At 38.8% G+C, this 8439-nt stretch overlaps 1 protein-coding gene across 3 annotated transcripts in view; it reads left to right on the forward strand.

Moving 5' to 3' along the window:
• Window positions 1–8439, forward strand: part of LOC148410357 (uncharacterized) — a 171571-nt gene that overhangs the window by 96654 nt on the left and 66478 nt on the right. The window lies entirely within an intron of this gene.

Below are 8439 nucleotides of genomic sequence, written 5' to 3' on the forward strand. Positions count from 1 at the left end.
GGTATCACTAAGAGTTCCTTCTGACTCTAATAGGTTGTTCTTCCTCAGGTGTGGTTTTAAAATAAATACGCCACCGGTGGCGCCATCATGCGCATTATGCATAAACAAGCCATGCAACTCAATAATAGACACACGTTTATGAAAATAATAGTCAATCAATCTCTGTGTAAACGATCCTAATGGGAGTATCTGAAGTGTGTGCGTGCGTGTGCCAGTTTGTGTGCATGTGAGCGTGTGACAGGCCATGGGAACATATGGCACAACAGGAGAATAATGAAGTTGTCTACTTGCACTGGCATGTCTCCAGAGGTCGCGGGAATGTTCTTGTATGACACTACAGCAAATGGGCCGTGCATGTGCTGTATGTGTGTGTGTATGTAAACGTGCTTTGCTGTGTGCGTTTACGCACATTTTATTTCTTTTGAATACAAAAAAAAGAAATATCTATTGTATGTACTCATTAATAGCAAAATCAGAAGAACTGATTCTAATTGACTCTTAAATGCCCTTTAAGTGAATTCAGAGAATGGTTTCTAAATACATTATTCATCTTTGAAGATAATTGCTTCAAACGTGCAAAGAATTCAAAATATGGAGGACTGAATTGTGAATATGCGGCATTAAACTGTTTTCAGTTGATTTTTTTTAGGGGGGGTACTACTCGGGTCACCCTTTTCCTCTTTAGAGTGCCCCATCGTCAAGTGTGTGCATACATTACAGAGAAAAAGATGGAAGAGTTATTGAGGCCCGAAAAATAAACAATTGCCCTGGACTTTGGATTGGACTGACAGCTTTAGAGTGCCTTGTTGTGGTACTGTGAAGAAGTCCTGAGGCTTCAAAAAGGGGCACCCCCAAAAAATTCGTCACATGTTCTACGCAGCCCCACTAACTGTGAAGGAAATCATATATTCGGTTGTTATTATTATGTGCTTATTTCTTGTCTAGAATAGTGTGCATTGCTATCCATGTGTGCAGTCCGAGTTCATCTCGCCCCAGTCCTTAGATAAAGCTGTTGACGCAGAAAAGTGTGAGCCGGGACCTTGGCCCAGCTGTTGGTGGCGCCCGACTGGCTCTTTTTGTTATGTCTTGTAATGTGCAATGCTTTACTGGATTAATAAAAAACCAGGCAGGGGCGCTTAGGCGTTGAATTAGCGTTGGAAAACACACAAGTTCATTTGCCCAAGCTTTTTCCCTATGTCTGGCATAGAAAAGTCAATCTTGGCTGGTTTGCGTTACTCTTTTTGCTGCTTAGCAGCTAGGCTTGTCCTAGTCTTCTTTTAGAGATTTCTCTAACACTAACCTATACACTGCATTCCGATTAAAATTGGAACTTGAATTATGCAATAAAATTCATTATCTGGATAACATTTAGTGAGGATTTCTGTATGTTAGAAACATTTAGCTAACGATTGTTTTGTAGCGTCAACAGTATTTAGGTAACTTAGAAAGTACTTCACTGTATCAAGGAGTATTTAGATTACTAGCTTTTAGGGATTTTTTTTTCAATAAATATTTTATAGATATATTTTGTTTAATTTTGGAAAAACGTTATAGTTGCTGAAACTTATGTATTAATTTTAATTAAACAGTTAAGATTTTTAAGTTGTTTTGCTTTTTAAATACGTTTTGAATGAATAAATTGCTTGCACGTGGTTGAGCAAAGCATTCTGGGATGCCTAGGAGATGACAGCATTCAAGTAACTAATGGGCACATCAAAAAGTCTTTGCCAAGAAGTGCAAGCTACTGTAGAAGTTTTAAGATGTCACCTAAAAAAGTTAAAATCTGGTAAATTCATCTAAGAAAAAAAACTGGGATGAGGGAAGTGCAGGAAATGATGACCGTGTGTGAAAATGATGAAGTGCTGTTAACATTCGGCCGATGGACCGACAATCACAGTTGGGGTATATTGACAAAAACGACGGCCCAATGACGACGGCCCCACTTACAAATGGGACCGTCAATGTAAAATGCCCAAGTTTTGCTTATACAGATCCATTATCCTTCTCTATTTATGTTTGTTATCTGCAGCAACCAACTTTAAAAACACCATTAATTCCCCAAACGTATTCTTCTTTTTTTAGTTGTCGTTATTTTCTTTTTTAAACAGTCTACTGTGTTCTGCGATAAAAGCTGACTTTGGCCTGCGGCAATCGTTAAGAGGCTATTCTGTCTTCTCTTCCACCATTCTCCGTGGCGACACACGTGTCTCGCATGTGTTCATCATACATGCCGATTGCGCCTCCTCCATACCTCCCGTGGTGGCGCTCTCCTGCCCGGAGCAGGTGAGACGAGGCAGTGATGACGAGTTCGCCGCACGAACGCTGAGGAGCAGCGGGAGCTAACCGGCTAAATTTGGAGACTTCCTACGTGACGCACGCAGGCTGCTCAGTTTTGGTGCGAAAATTTGTATTTAGATTTAGTTCAGCCTTCTGCTGATTTATACATAAAAATGCTTTCGGCGTGCTCGGATGGATTCCTGCTGCGGGTCCATTTGCCCAATTCTGATTTTATGGTTGTATCAAATTTTCTTTTGTAACGATCGTAATTTTAAAAACCCTTAATTTTCATTATTTATATTGGGATATTATTGCAATATTCAACATGTCCTTAAAAAACAATGTTTTTTGTCATATATTGAAAAGAATTCAGTTTTCCTGCAGCAAAATTTATTAGATGCTATTTAGTGCTCGTAAATCTCGTTTTCATACCGATACCATACCGGTCAACTCTTTAGTAGGCACCGATACTAATTACTGAAACATTAAATACTTTTGACACACAAAACTTTCCTAAAATTACAATGATATTAATTTAAAAAAAAAGACTTATATATGGCAAAAGTATGAAGCATGTATTTCTACTGTATGTTCAGTCATCTCTACCAATGTTGACACAATAGTTTGCAGTGGCTACATAGTTTAAAAAAAACATTTGATATTTGTTAAACCTTTTAGCCCAGCTAAGCTTTTTCCATGGGGACACACGAAAAAAAAAAAAGGTCACTAATGCACTCAGCCCACTGAAGGAGAAAAGGTGGATGTTTGGAGTGTTTTTATCTCGTCTTCCGGTTTTCTTCTCCTGAGATGCGGCGGTGCAACGTGCAAATGGCGTGGTGATGGTGGTGGTTGGTGTGTTTTTATGCGAGGGCGGAGGACAGGAAGTGGGAGGTGAGAAACACTCAGTGGATTTCATGCCGTTTGTGTCCACAGCTTGTAAACTTGGCGCCATTGCAGTAGAGTCAAAGAGACACATGTAGAGGTGAAAGGTTGAAAGTCTGAGCTGCCTTAGTCAGTCCGTTGGGTTGTGACCATCATCCTGCACAAGAAGACATAACCCCCACCGTTTATCTTCATCATGGATTTGATTGTATCCTGCACCAATTTAACATTCACCCGGTGCTGGATGTACTGTAGCGAAGCAGCCCCAGAATACAAGCAAGCTTTTACTTTGGTTGTGGGTATGTACTGTAAAGACTTGGGTATTGTGCAGGGGGAGGGGGGGGTCCAACGGGGGCAACTGATAACCCAATAATGTCCCTGCATCCCCAGCTTCATCATATTGGGAATTTTATATTTTGACCATGTTTGCGGGGTTATGATGTGATTGCAATTTTTCTTCTCTTTAAGTAAGGCCAGTCAAAAATGTGCACATTTCTCTGTTAAAAAAAAAAAAAAAACTACTGCATGGATTTTCATTTAAAATATCAATTGTATGTATTTTTTAACGAAATAAATACATTAAATAGAAGGGTTAAAAAAAAGGCCCCCAAAAATGCGATCTCTAACTTCTTTTTTAATATATTTTTAAGATCGTAAATGTAAGGAAAAAAAAAAAAACAGAAATATAAAGAAAAAAACCAAAACTTGTGGGTTTTATCAGCCCTCTATAATAACCTCAAGAAAAACCTAAAAAGTAATTGCTGCCCTTCATTTCTTTCTATTTTCCTGATTTGGTTCAGTACAGTATAACATAAACCACTTAAAAATAAAACAAAATATGATTTCAAAAATTATAACCTAAAAATAACCAGAACAAGCAAATGTTTGAAATTTAAAATACTCTAAAGTTAATGTGCCAAATGGATACAGTGGAGCAAATGTTTTTTTGTTTTTATGTTGATTTTTTGTAACCTTCGTTATCAGATTTTCCTAGTCTTGTTTCTTTCTAATTACATTTGTACAAAATCCTCTTAATCTCCCTAAAAGAGCCAGAATGCAGACACAAAATAATTACTCTTTGGTAAGACAATGGTATGCTTAGCAAAAAGTCAAAAGCACCAATTTAAAAGCCTTTAATTGTGTATATTTAAATACAACACGATATCTGTCCCCTGGGATTGATTATCTATTTTATTTCCCTTCAGAGCAGCTGTACTACTGTGTTAATTTAACCACACAGGCAATCACAGGAGGAATTTTACTTGGTTAAAAAAAAAAGTGACTCTTAATTGCATATAGCTCATCTGTTCGCAAACTCCATACTTCCACTTTATTACTTGCACACTCTGACTCATCCGTTTCCTTCTGCTTGGCTACTGTTTTGTGCATCGTGAACGTATTGGATTTGTTTGCGCAAAAAAAACAATATTGGGAAGCACTCCTCAATTGCAAAACCCTTCGCGTGAAACAAATTGAAGCAGTTCGCGATTGTCTTGCTAACATGCCTGTGAAAAATACTCAAATGATCCACTAGGGGCAGTGTAGAGGTGTTTTCGCATTTGACTTTGATGTGATAGTTTTTGTGAAGTCTAATTAACACTTGGAAAAAGAGCATCTTCAACAAGCCTTGCTGCCAAGTCATGGGTGGAGAAACGTGTTTGGCGCTTCCATTTATGGTTTTGGAATGTGGAAGGAAAATAAGTTAACAACTATTGTTTTTTAGTTGTTTTAAGTCTTTTTTTTTTTATGCGAAGTTGCATCCAAGCAAAGACTTCCTCGCATAATTACCACTTGACACGGGCTTTTTTTCTGTCAATTTCCCAGAGAATCTCTCTTTTAAATAGTGGTGCCTTCACATGCATAATTTTGACTTTCAGTCTTCTAGCTTAAGTCTAATATAATGGTAAATGCCGTAGGTTCGCTAATAAATAGCATCTATGTGGCTACGTTGTTACAATGCCGATATTTGAACACAAACAATACAGCAACACAGGTAGGCAGACAATCTCGTACTACTCAGAGATATATTTTCTTAATGTTTCACCTGCAGATTACTGAATCAGTTAAAGTAGAGTGAAATTTCTTCATTCGTCTATATGACTGATTTATACTGCCGCCTGGTGGCTAAGTCCCACACAACAAAAGGTTCTGAACTAAATTTGTTATGATGAACACACTGTTTCTTTTTCCATTCCATACAATTATATCAAAACAATTTTACACCTTTTAACACCTTTAAGCGCCAAAGTAGCAATATTGCCCCAAGCAACTTTTACAGTATTTCTATATCACTAACCAGTTTCAAGCCACAACCTTTTGATATAGTGATACAAAAAATGAATATTTTATTAATTGATTGATTTGATTTATTGAACATATCAATACAATCCAAAAGGAAATGAATAGAATAAAATAAGATATATTTTTTTCAAAAATGGATATAGCCGTTCAGTAGTTTACATGTTACATGATGACAAGTAGGAAGAAGCTCAAGAACTTGTTGCCAAATCACATGATATTTAAATACTAGGTCAATTATTGATAGTAAAACAATGTAACATGTTGAATAAAACTAAGTGTATAACACAATTTACTATAGAATATCAAGTTTCATGCTTGAGTCATGTATTTAAATAACAGTCTTTTTAAACCTTTCTTTGATTCACGCTTTTTAGGTCTGTTCAACAATTATTCCATGCATTTTTACCTTTAACAGACACACACGTTTCTGTTTTGTAGGTTCTTACCTTAGATTTTTTTAAATCACTTGGGCCCCTCAGACTATAACATCCCTCTCTTATTTCATAAATATACTTTATACATACTTTAAACATTTATGCTGCTTTGAATTCAATCAAGTTCAAAAATTTGTGCATGTTTTTATTAATAAATAATGACTCACTTGCTTCTATATACTGTACAGCGATCCCCTCTACTTTCGTGTCTCTCCCATCGTGCCCTCAATGCATCGCAGATTCTTATTTTTCTTTTTCAAAGGACTGTCACCTTAAAGCAGTGCAAAATAAACTGCAGCACTCCCACACTCAATCTTGGAGTCTGAAGCAATCTCTCAGCCCTAATACATAATCTTGATCAAATAAAGGCACTTTTAAGCACTGCTTTTCTACATCTGACAAACGTGCGGAACTTCTCGTACATGTGGGGAGGGATGGGGTGTGACCAACAAAGATGATGTGAGAGGTATGAGGGGTAGGTGTGTTGGCAAAATGCAGAGTGACCTGACAAGCAGAAATGGGTGGGGGTAGGTGGTAGCTCTCTCAGCCAAAGGGATGGGGAAGGAAGGGATAACGGTACAGTTACTGTATAAGGTTTAATAATATATTTATATTATATATTTATATCTAATTGCAATTTTTTCTTATATTGAAGATCGACAGTGTTTGTTTTATAAGTATTATAATATTTGATTGAAAAAACTCTGGCGCCTAAAGGGAATTATGATATTTGTATTACTTCCAAGCAAGTTCTAAAGCAGCAGCACTGTTTTGAAGATCCTGACTGATTAGGATTTAGGCCTTTGCATGCAGCTGGCGCCTCACCCCAAGTGACTTGAGCAAGTATTTTTGGTGCACCCCTGTGGGCAGGTGATGTTTCTGGTGGCACCGTCTACACAATTAGCGCTGAATGGACGGAGCGGCGGAGAGAAGTGGATGAAATGATACAGCCGGCGAGTGAGTTGCTTCCCTTAAGAGCAGAATATCGTCGAGCCGTGTCACATCCCATCGCTGGCAGTCCTGAAGAATGTCCGGTCTTTGACGCTTGTCCAATCCAAGCTGCTCCAGCTTCACGCCAGCTAATCTCTCTTGACGCCTGGCGCCGCCTCCCCCCCGCGGGGGAATGGCAACATTCCCCTTCCCCTCCCTCCCCACGCTTCAGCCCAAATGGGCACCGGTCCGTCTTCCTTATATCCTTATATGCCATCTAGGCCGTCTCCATTACTCCCCTTTGTGGCTTTGTCTCGGCTCCCCATCTGTCTTTGTCAGAGCCGATTGCGGTCTTCTTCTATCTGGCTCAATCTCACCTCCTCCCCCGCATCTCGCCTCTCTTGATGAGAAGCCGCGATAGTCGAGTGAGCAATGGCCCCGCGTTTCCTTGAGGGCCCGCCGGTTGCTAAACTTGGCCGTCTATCAGCGAGCGCACCTTTTCCGCAGATCAAGCGCGGCTCACTTAGGCGCCGCCAAACGTGAAAATAAACAGCGCCGTCTTTCCCTCGACACCCGTCGCCCTGCGTCTGCGTTCGGGGGCTGACATTTCAGGATCGGGATCCCTCGCACAAACAAGTCCATTGTTATTTTCAACGGAACTTTTTTTTTTCATTGTTTGCACTCAAACAAGATCCCCAGGGGGATCCGGGAGCTTTTGCTTGGAGGGCCGCGTGATGGAAAATAATTATTAGTATACCATTTTGTTGTTCACTGACCACCTGTTTTTGTTTTTTGTTTTTTTAACAAAGGTGCTTTCACTTAACGTACATGAGAAGTGAGTTCAACAACACAGACGTACAGTATATCATTTTGTTTTTGACTTGCTTGTTGAAGTTCCTCTCATCCATAGCCTTCAAAATCTTCATCTTTCACACTCTCTTACAGACCACCACACTGGTCTGTTAAAACTTGCGTCTTCGAAGCTTCAAATTAAAGAAACGCAGTTTATTTGACAAATTCGTCAATCTCGGTTTTCAATGCATCCTGCACCAATTCAACATTTAGCCAATGCCGGATGTAGCAAAGCAGCCCCATAATATAACCAAGCGATGACGGTGTTTTGGGGGGGGGGAATCATTGCATTTGCTGCCATTTAAAACATTACAAATATTGCAATTTTATTTATTAAAAAAGTCAACCGCTATTTGGTGGATTTTATTTATGACCATATGTATTGCCGGTTTACCTTGCAATTTTTCTTGATATTTTTCTTTCTTGTAAGTCGGACCAAAATATGGATTTTGTGTCTTTATTTAACAAAAAAAGAACCAAAACTAAAACAAAACCTAAATTTCTACTAAATGTATTAGTAAAGGGAAGATAACACCTGCAATAATTCTCTTGACTCATTGGCACTACCCTGTGAAGTCCTAGTGTGCTCAATAGAGGACATCCAGGCCTTTACAATTATGTATCATGTGTTTAAGTGGGGTGCAATTAACTAACTGGGGCAAAATGGACACAACAATGGACACAATTTAAGAGCCCATCATTGTTTTGAATGATAGCTCCTCAAAATGTACTTCTCAACAAATTTCATGACATACAAATATAT

This window comes from Hippichthys cyanospilos, chromosome 16, assembly GCF_059441005.1.
Source record: "Hippichthys cyanospilos isolate Australia breed blue-spotted pipefish chromosome 16, RoL_Hcya_1.0, whole genome shotgun sequence".
Taxonomy (NCBI): domain Eukaryota; kingdom Metazoa; phylum Chordata; class Actinopteri; order Syngnathiformes; family Syngnathidae; genus Hippichthys; species Hippichthys cyanospilos.